Source organism: Lepisosteus platostomus, chromosome 12, assembly GCF_059453375.1.
Source record: "Lepisosteus platostomus isolate fLepPlt1 chromosome 12, fLepPlt1.hap1, whole genome shotgun sequence".
Lineage (NCBI taxonomy): Eukaryota > Metazoa > Chordata > Actinopteri > Semionotiformes > Lepisosteidae > Lepisosteus > Lepisosteus platostomus.
In genome coordinates, this window is record NC_142622.1 from 35,104,956 (window position 1) to 35,115,265 (window position 10,310).

The window sequence follows — 10,310 nt, forward strand, 5'->3', positions numbered from 1 at the left end:
CAAATTAACGCCTTTAAACGCAATAATTTTCTCAATTAAATGCAATAATTCTCTTGTAGAGATGCAATACTATCTCTTATAAACGCAATTGTTTTTTCCCTCAGTGGTGGTAATAAGCTACCATAGAGGAGCAATGACATAGCCAAATACCCTCCTCTCATTTGAAACCTTTCTCAGCTGTACACAGTTGTGGTTGGTCAGAACTCAAGCGTGAAAGAGTTACAGATCAGCCCATAAACACTCAACATTTAGGGAATTGAGTGCACTGGAAAAACAGAAGGAAAGTGATAAGCGCTTAATGTGATGATTAAATAAATAGTACTGCCTGGCTGAGTTTGGCACTATACTGTACGGAGCTTGGATAGGTCCGGCTGGACAGTAAGGAAAAAAGGCTGGGGTGTGTCAGTCCAGGGAGGGGTCAGCTCACTGGACCTCGGTTGGAGAAGGGAAGGTGGCACAGCACGGCGCCAGCCGAAAGCGAACCTGTCCACCAAAGTCCGCAAACCGAAGTCGGGGAGCTGGGGCCGCCAGGGTGTCACACTCATCGGCTGCTGAAGAGGAGACCCCCGGGGCGGAGGCAGCTGAGCGGGCAGACTGAAGTGCAGGGGATGAGCCACCTAACCCCGCGGCTGTGCTTCGTCCAGGCAGTAGGCTTCACTTGCGGAAAGGTCCAACCTCCCAGGCCGGGCAGGGAACTCCGGTCGTGGCGGTCTAGACAGAGGGCTTTGGAAACCAGTCAGTTCAAGGCACATGTCCTCGGGGGGGGTCCCCTCACTGGCCAGGTCAGTCATGCGTATTAATAACTGCTCCATTGACACTTGCATTAGAAATAGGATAAACAGGTACACTTGTCAAAACCACTAAACCAGGAATAGAAATTGATGCAAGTGACATTCATTGCTCCCAAATCCGTTCTGTGGCCTTCGTTTTTTTTGTATTATTGTAGTGCATACTGTTTCTATTATTTGTTGTTCAGTGCTACTGATTGGAGTGAATTATTTTTACAGTATTGTTGTTGTTCACAACATCTTAGGGTTGAGGTTGAGAGTGCCCCACCCTTGCCAATTCAATTGTTTTGCATTAACTGGTTCCGAAATAATGGGCAGCACCTTCAGAACATCGGCCAGCACGAACTGTTCATATGTGACATCACAGCATGTACCAGGCTCTGGAGAAACACGTGTGTCTGCAGGTTTTCATTCCAGCTGTGCTTTTAACCATCTGAATCGGGTTGCTATTTTCTCAACGTTAGCAGACATTTTGATTCAGTTTGAGTTTTCAGGTTTGGATTAAAAATTCAATCACAAAATATGTATACATCATCTTTAATTCAACCAAATGACATATCGTTAGAAGGGTGTGAATAAGTTTGCAAGGCACTATACTTCATTACTGTTAATCAAACAGTAATTTCCCCCATTTCCATCTTGGTGCAATATCAGTAATGAAGTGCAGCTTTGTAACATACAGTTGCAGATTTTTTTTGTCAGCACATTTTCCCTCTTGAAATGACCCAATTATCGAGTCTCTGTCTGGAATTAATACATAGTAATTAGAGGTTTACCCTACACTGATCTTTTGACTTTGCTTTAATAGTGCATGCTACAAATTGGGTGTCGTTTCTTTTGACTGTAATATTATAGCTTGCTGCTGAGCTATTTACTTAGATTCTTTCCTCTTTCTCCACTTTAGGATTGCACTGTAGGGACCACTCCCAATTCAGTTTTTTTTGCAAAAGCTGGTTCAAAAATTATGGGAAGCCGTTACAGAACATTGGTCAGCGAGAACAGTTTATACGTAACATGACAGCATGTGTCAGACACAACAGTGTGTCTGCAGGTTTTCTTTCCAGCCTAACTTTGAATGAGGGTGCTGTTTTCTGAAGTGGATAGTTCGGTTTTAGGAGTTCTAGACACCTGAACACTGCGCGGATGCAGTTGGCAGGATTGGAATCGCTAGAACGCACGTTGTGAATCATGGGAAACTGCTCCAGGATCATCAGTGAAGTCGCCGGTTGCCTGGGTAGTGGAGTGTGGGGGGTTCATGGACATTTTTGTATTGCCAAGAAGTCATCACCTGTCCTGTTGGGGGGGGTGGGTTTTGTAATCCTGGAAGAACACGCAAACTCAACGCAGATAGCACCCCACGTTCAGAATGAAACCCCGGACCCCAGCTTTGTGAGGCAGCAATGCTAAAAACTGCACCACTTAGCTGCCCTATTTAAGAATATACTTGTTTTCCTAGGAGCCTTCAACTTTCCACACTTATGCTAGGAAAAGCTATTTGGAATGTCATCAGTAGAAACTGAGGCGGAGTGGTAGGTAATGTATGATTAATGACTATTCAAATCCTCAGTCTGTCAGAGAGCCTACAAGACTGCCTGAATTGATGTAGTAGTTTCAAGCAATCAAGACCGAGTGAGGGAAACAGAAATGAGAACCATTAAGGAACTGCGATCTTAATATGTTATGTTTGAAAGTCTATTTTAGTCAGTAAGTTCACAAGTTTATCATTTCAGGGAAGCAGGCTTTGGAGGAGTGAGACAAACTTTAAGAGAAGCAGAATGACATAGTATTGATATCAGCCCTGTGGGGAGTGAAGGGTAAGTTTAGTGTAATAAATCTATTAAGAAAAAATATAAGAACTTTACAAAATGACAGTTCCACTTAAAAAAACTAATAGTAAAATGTATTGCTCTGGAAGTTAAATAATTTCTAAAAGGTTTTTCATTATAACAAACAGTAAATTAACAGCAACAGATGAAATGACTTGAATTATTGAATTAAGTCTTCATTCAGGTGTCAAGTAAGAAAGACCATGGCTTGGGCTGAGGAAGATCAAAGCCTTATATTAAATTATATTTAATAGAAGTCCTACAGTTACAAATAGCATTAGGGATTTAACAAATACCTAAGGCCTGTTGGTATTTTAATATGTCTACTTAAGAAAAGAAGATGCCGTGAATAAAACTCCTCGAACATGCATTCAAAACTGGTAAAACCCCTTAACTGGAAACTTACTAATGTAGTGTCCATTTTTTAACAACACCAAGGGACACATGCAGAACAAATGATACAGCATATTTCAATTTCCAGAAAGTCTTTGATAAAGTACCTGGTATGAAATTAATAATCGAATTGTTTGGCTTGAGAATTAATGGATAGAAAAGGTAAGGACAGAGTCCAAGTAAGGGGTGAATATTCCAATGTGGGTGATTTAATTCGTGGAATACTTCATGGATCTGTCTTCTGTCTGCAGCTCTTAACAATTTGTATCGGTGATGATATTGAACGAAAACCAACAAAAAACATTGTTTCTCTGGAATTATTCCCAGAGAAAAAAATTATACATCTTCAGGTTTTAAGGAGTGCCCTATACTAAGAACTAAACATTTGACTAAGTATGTCAAACCTTCAAAGGTATTGACAAAGTAAACCCATTGGATTTCTTGTGAAAACCAATATTTCAACAGTGAAACATAAACCAGGAGTCCCTAGTGGAAACTACATGGAAGTGAGTGGAAAACTGACAATAAGGCTATTTTTTTACATAAAGGGCTGTGGGGATCTGGATCAAGCAACCCAGCCATATTGTTGAAACCCATACACTGGATTCCTTCAAGAAACAGCTGGATGAGATCTGTGAAGCAACTGAGTGGTTTCATTTTGGCTGGGGCAACATTAATCAAGCACAACAGAAAACAAAGCATACAACTTCAAAGTCCTCAACCTGTATTCTACAGAATGTGGTTTTCAGTACAGAAGAAGGCTGATAAAAATGCTACATATTTAGTGACATAAAACAGATCTCTTTGTTGTGTAATTGTCAATACGTACGTCATTTCTAATTAATTATTATTCAGTAAGGTAACTTGCCATATAGCCATGTATGGTAGAAGGAATGATTTGTCATGACCCTGAAAAATGCTTAAGGACTATATTTATTACACAAAAGTAAATTGAGTGAATTTTACTGTCACTTTGCATATATTATATATTCTGTATAGTATGTACTATTGAAACAATAGGTGTGGGATACTTGTTGATCATTTCGTGCCCAACTTCCCCTCATGTTATCATGCTTTAAAGATGACTGAGATGACTGCTCATCCAAAGGAGAACACAAGTGTGGTTTCCCACACAGAAACCGAAATTGCTCACTGTTGGACAGTGTCCAATGATACAACGCAGGAGATGATGCATTTTTGTTGCACACTGAGAGTAAATTAGTATCCCTTCAATAGGAAATGCAAATTCTGAAAGAAAAGTAATGCAAATTCAATGTAGCACACATTCGCAAGACATGAGCAACTGCCAGTGTTTTAGGTTTTAGATAGCAATTCCCCCACTAGACAGCACTGAGCAATAAAGTTCAAAATGTTTTACTAGTCACTGAAGAAGGTACACTCCTCATGAGACGGAAGTACTTTGATACAGCACACGAGTGATGAAGTGTGCATGCTTAAGAAAAGTATGCTCCCTGACTTAGAGTCTCCTGTTTAATGTGCTTCTTCCTTGAAGTTTCACAGACGACATGGACATAATTCTCTTTACCACATTTATCAATTAACACCAGCAGTAGTTAGAAGAGTCAAGAGACTCAGATTGACTGCAGCTTTCCCTTTGTTCCAACTCAGCTGGTAATATATCATATATTTAGGCCCTTATCATAAACATCTTTGCAGAACATATATTCATAGTAAGTGCTAGCCAAAATGTTTTGTTTGTTTGTGCAGTTCCCTCAATGGGACGAACTTTTACCTCATGCATACCATCAGAAACTCAAAGTCATACAACTGGCGACAGGAATTTAAAATGTAATGTTAAAAAGGCTCCGATCTGTCACCATCATTAGCTGTTTTAGAATTAATACATTTGAATACTTTTAGTTATTTTATTTTAGTGTCAGGTGTTCATTCACTCAAAAATAAAATCATAGGTGTTTTTAAGTTTCTAAGGTTTAATACATTTTAAAAGTGAAGAGGAAAGTCATAGATAAAAACACTTTTTTGATCAATGATCATTTTCAGCTTCTAATATTAGTGTAGATACTGTATAATTCTAATGTGTTTATGCGTGTGCTTTACGTACTGCTACCTACACTGGATTTATTGATGATGTTTGTAATTGTTTTTTCGTAATTTACAAAACACAATTAAGTAATTTACAAACTATTCTGCATGGATGGTTTGTATGAATACTGCTCTTTGTAAGCTTAAGTTGTATTGTAGTGAAATTTGATGCCAACTTCAAAAACAATTTTATCCATTAGCTTCACCTTATGGTAGATTGTGATTTCTGAAAATGCGACACAAATCTTACAGCTACATTGTCTGACCTCCTAATAGTCCACATGTATATGCCATGGGTCCGTACTGTATATTTAAAGACCCTACGTCTTTCCTTAGTTAAATATGATAAATTTTCTGCCTCATCTTTTTGTGGGCAGGGCTGAGTGCGTGGCAATGAGTTGGCAATGAAGTGGGGAGGGCGAAACTGGCTTTCAGCAGTCAGCCATTGAAAATCCTCAAGGGCTGATTCACTGTATAGAAACCCCGACTGAGCAGGTGCTCTATATGTCTCACTGGGTAATGAGCTGGGATTAATGCTAGGGCACGTTTTTCCTAGATCAGAAAATGGAGCAATAAGCAGCACCATTGTGAGTCTCACGCTTGCCCATGTATAATGCTGGCAATATTTCCATTTGGATTTTATTTAAAATAAAAGAGCGGGTTTTTGTGGCAATACAAAACACCACACCCAGATTTGTGCAGCTCCAGGAACTGTACTCTATTTTACAGTACATATTGCCGTACTGTGTTTAGTGAATACCGATTTCTTTTCCAACTATCCAAAGTTTAACAGCTGCCAATGTGGTCAGGTGTGTAAAAGCGGCGTCTCATAGCAATACTCTATTAAAAATAAAAAGGTTATTTATTTTCTTATGTCCTATTTAAGAATTCCATGATAGATTATGATAGAATGCCGTACAATTCAAAACAAGGTTCATCTCTGTGCCATTTCTGTTTCCATAGCAGTTACACGGATCCCTGCATAGATTCCACACAGGCAATGGTAGTAAAGTACAATAATCTGCTTCTGCTGTAAAATAAACGTTTAAGAATATTTGGTCTGTTGTTATTACGTGTCTGGCCCTTAAAGACACCAAGCACTGTGTACCTGTGGTTTTCCTCTCAGTGAAACTCAATAACACTCATATTGCATCACTTTGAATAGTTTAAAGCTATGGAAATAGGCCTGGCAGAATAAGATGCTTTCCATACAAGGAATTTTTTTTTTTTTGGCAAGGTGGGGGTATTATGGTCAAATTAAAAAAAAAAGGTCAAAGCTAATATCCACTGTAGACATACTGAGGTCATTAAAGGCTCTCTCAAAGTGGGAAAAAAATGCTATCCTTTTCTTTTTTTCTAATGCCCATAGCCTTTGAGACTTCCCAGTTATCGTGTTGCTCCAATAGCAAGCTCTTTGGGGCTGTGTTTTTGAGATATACAAATGCTGTCCCAGATAAGGTACCATCCTTTTTTTCCAGTGTAGTCTTGTATTCCATTAGTGTCACCATCATTAAGAGCTAAAGCTATCTACATCGCTTACTTACTGTGCAAGCTAAAAAATACTGCAGCATGCATGTAACCAACAAAGATTTTATGGGTACATTTCAGACTCTAGTTCAAATACTGTTGGGAGCTCTGGTGCAGATGTCACTGTATGTACCACTCCTGTTATGCTCTTCCCTTCTAAACATCTCAGTGATTGATAGGCAGCAGTCGTCATGGTCTCAGTAATATCACCAATGTGTTGTGGGCACCTGGAGCTCAGATTTAATCCAATGATCCACATCCCTAGAGCAAGCTAGAGTTCTGTAGCCACATCCCTAGAGCAAGCATCAACTCTGTTGAGCTGACAGATGGGTTAGCTGGCTCAGAGACATAGGAACACCTTTGAAATGAGCCTGGTTGAACAAGTGCTGCAGTATATTAGTTTCAACAAACTTTCTAGTAATGAGTTTGCCACTGACTTTGCAAAACTGCCATGTATGTAGTAGACAAGCAAGCAATATTCACAAAACAGAGGATTCGGGAGAAAGTACGCAACCATTTAGATTATGTAATTCTTTTTATCTTTTTGTTTGTGTAATATATATGTATTGTAAAAGAGATGGTGGATCTCAAGGGGTTGTATCCTGTCAATAAACTTTGATTATGCTCATGTTGGAAGAGGCAAGCTCAAAACAGGCATTCAATGACTATGTCCATGGCACAATGGGAAATATGGCAATGATAAGCGACAGGGAACAGGAAGGGTTTCTCTAAAGAGTGTTTAATCCCAGAGACAGATGGCTTTGGTAGCTCTGCTGCTATGCCTTTCAAAGGTTGAGTCACTAAGAACAGTAGCAGCCAAGCACATTATTGACATTGCAAGTTTATATTAATATTTTCCTTGCAGTTGGTATGTTGCAGACTCTTCTGAGGTTTTTCCTAAATCGAGACCGCAGTTAGCAGTAGAGAGCTTCCTGTCTATATTTGGGAGATCATATTTTTAAGTAAATTTTGGTTTCTGAATGACTTTGTAGCAACACAGAGGAATTTTATTATTTGTTGCTATAAAATATACACACTTTCGATTCAGTAAACCAAAGAGACTTACAAGGTTTTAGATATGGCTGTGGAGTGAACCAGTTTAAAGTGCCCAGTGGTCCAGTTGTAGTGTGGCAGCTTGCAGTCTCTGGAAGTATGTACCCACAGGCCCCATGCAGGGCATATCTTAGGCATTATAGCGATGTTCATTCCTGAGCAACTCACAGTGACTCAAATATATTTAGACAGCTATTACATTAATACCAATCGATCAACAAACCCAGCAAAAACCCGAGCCCAACAAAACAGCTGAAACGTTTCTTCAATCCAGTTTAGGGTAGGTGGGCTAAGCTTTCACGTCTCCTCAGAGGAGCTGAGAGGCTAGATGATGTGAGTCCACAGTGTCACAGTGTCAGTGCCGTTGATTGTGATGTAGAAAGCTGCAGTGGCTGCCAGAAAACCCTTAATTTGGCAAGTGCTTTTCCTCCTGCTAAAGGGAAGCAACACACGAACACAGACCCTACCACCTGTGCAACAGTGCTACCCTGCCATTGCACTCTGTACGCTGGCCCTGGGGCTGTTGCAGTGTGAGGAGGGTGTGGGAGGGACAGGTAGCGATCTAGTGTGTGGTATGTTTTCTTTTCGTTCTACTCCTGAAGTGCTAATATCCAGTCCAGATTGGTCAGGGCTGCTATCACCTGTAGCAAGAAGGAAAGTGACCACAAAATGGGCAAAGATCTCTGGGGTTCCCGAAGCCCAAAAGATCCCAAGAGCGTTTCCTTAAAACTGAGGGCTCAGCTTTATTATTTGCAGAGTCCCCATTGTCAAGCGGGCTTACTGGAGTAAGGCACAGGGTCTTTCACATTTGTGGTAGGGTGCTTATACACAGCTGTGAGGTGCCAGTGACGTGGCTGTAAAGGGTTGGCATCTGTGTGCCATTGTGTCTGTCATTTGGCTTTTTTAGGTGACCACATAATCAGGCAATCCTAGTTTTCACAGTCACAGCCCTAGAGTACTGTTGAGGTGAGTCATGTTATTAAAAGCAATTCCATCTTTACAGACTTACACTGAATTTTTATTCCCTCTAACACTTTAACACGTTTTCTCAGAAATCCACTGTTTTATTGCTACCTCAATCAAGTTTTATGAAGCTCAGTTTACTTAATCTTATAAATGTTTGCGTATTAAATGTTTACAGTACATGCACCATCCTCTTCTTATAAAACCAAGTAGAAAATCATGTACGGTATTGAGACATCGAATTGAAATCATTCTAATTTTTTTGGCATTTTGGATTGTGAAGCTTCGATTTCATGCTTTTTTTTCTGCCTACTATAATGAAACTTTTACACCCAGGCAACTGCTAAGTACTTTTCCAAATGAAAGCCTACTAAACCCTCTTAAAATCAGCCAACAGACAGATGATGTCTCGTTAGGAACAGGATTTAAAAGGCCAACTCCAGCATAGAAAGAGTGGAGTACAGTTTCAATGGCTACGAAATAGAGCCATCCATATAGAAAATTATACTAAGCACAAAAAATAAGCACCACACATACATTCTCACACATCCTGAGTCTTGTTTAGTCTGTCCTTTCCTTTCTTGACAAAAGAACCCTTCTTCCACTTTGAAGACTTTGGCAGACATTGAACTAAACATTCCTGTGTGTTTCTGAATAATCGGGAAGAATAGCGACTCTGCATATCCAATTCACTAATACATCTTTCAGCAAACTAGCAGATTTGATACTGTCTGACCCCAATTTGTGGCACCTGCACATGTTAACATTTTAGTTTACAGTCTTTTAATTGGAGAAAAAACAGTCTTGTGAACTTTTGGCAGCCAGTTTTATTCAGATCTGTTACAAATTACCCAAAATAAAGCACTTTTTTGCTCCATATGTGTCTGCAACATACAATGACATCATCATATTTTGCAATACAAGCAGTTATAGAGGTAAACCACAGCAGAACTGATTTGAGTTTGCTCGTTAAACAGCAGGTCTCCAACTATTTTAAACACCATGAGAAGAGGGTGGCTTTGAAGAAAGGCAGTTCCTCATCCTCCAAATACAAGTAACAGGCTGCTGTGGCCCATCTGAAATAATTTGTCTTTATTTTGGGTAGGTCACATTTGGCTCCCATGACATAAAACTCAAGTCTGGGCATTCTTACTCCTGTGGTTCAAATAATAGGATTGGAAACCTCTCTTTCAGAACATTGTGGAAATTATAAAAATTTCACTGGACTTTCATGCTGTAACTACCATGAAACTATTCTGTTCCATTAAAATATATAAAAATTATAAGGCATAGGATCGAATTGGATTGTCTCATGCAATAGATTTGCTATTAAGAACATCTAACTTTTATCATCATATACTGTACTATGGCACAGAGGTTAGCATTGCTGCCTTACAGCATAAGATCCTCCCACAGTCCAAAGATATGCTGGTTGGTTCATTGGCTTCTATAAAAAATCGGTCCCGGTGTAAGTGTGTATTTGTGTCTGTGTGTGTCCTGTACCCTGTAGTATTACGTACAGGGTTTTCCCCACCTTGTGTCCAGTGCTTGTTGGGACAGGCTCTGGGCCATCATGACCCAAAACTGGATAAGCACTTATTGCATGTGGTGTGATATTGTACTATTGAACAAAAGCATAAAACAAAGTATTACGTAAGGATATAAAGGCAGTTTCCCTAAAGCAAGCAGGATTGTT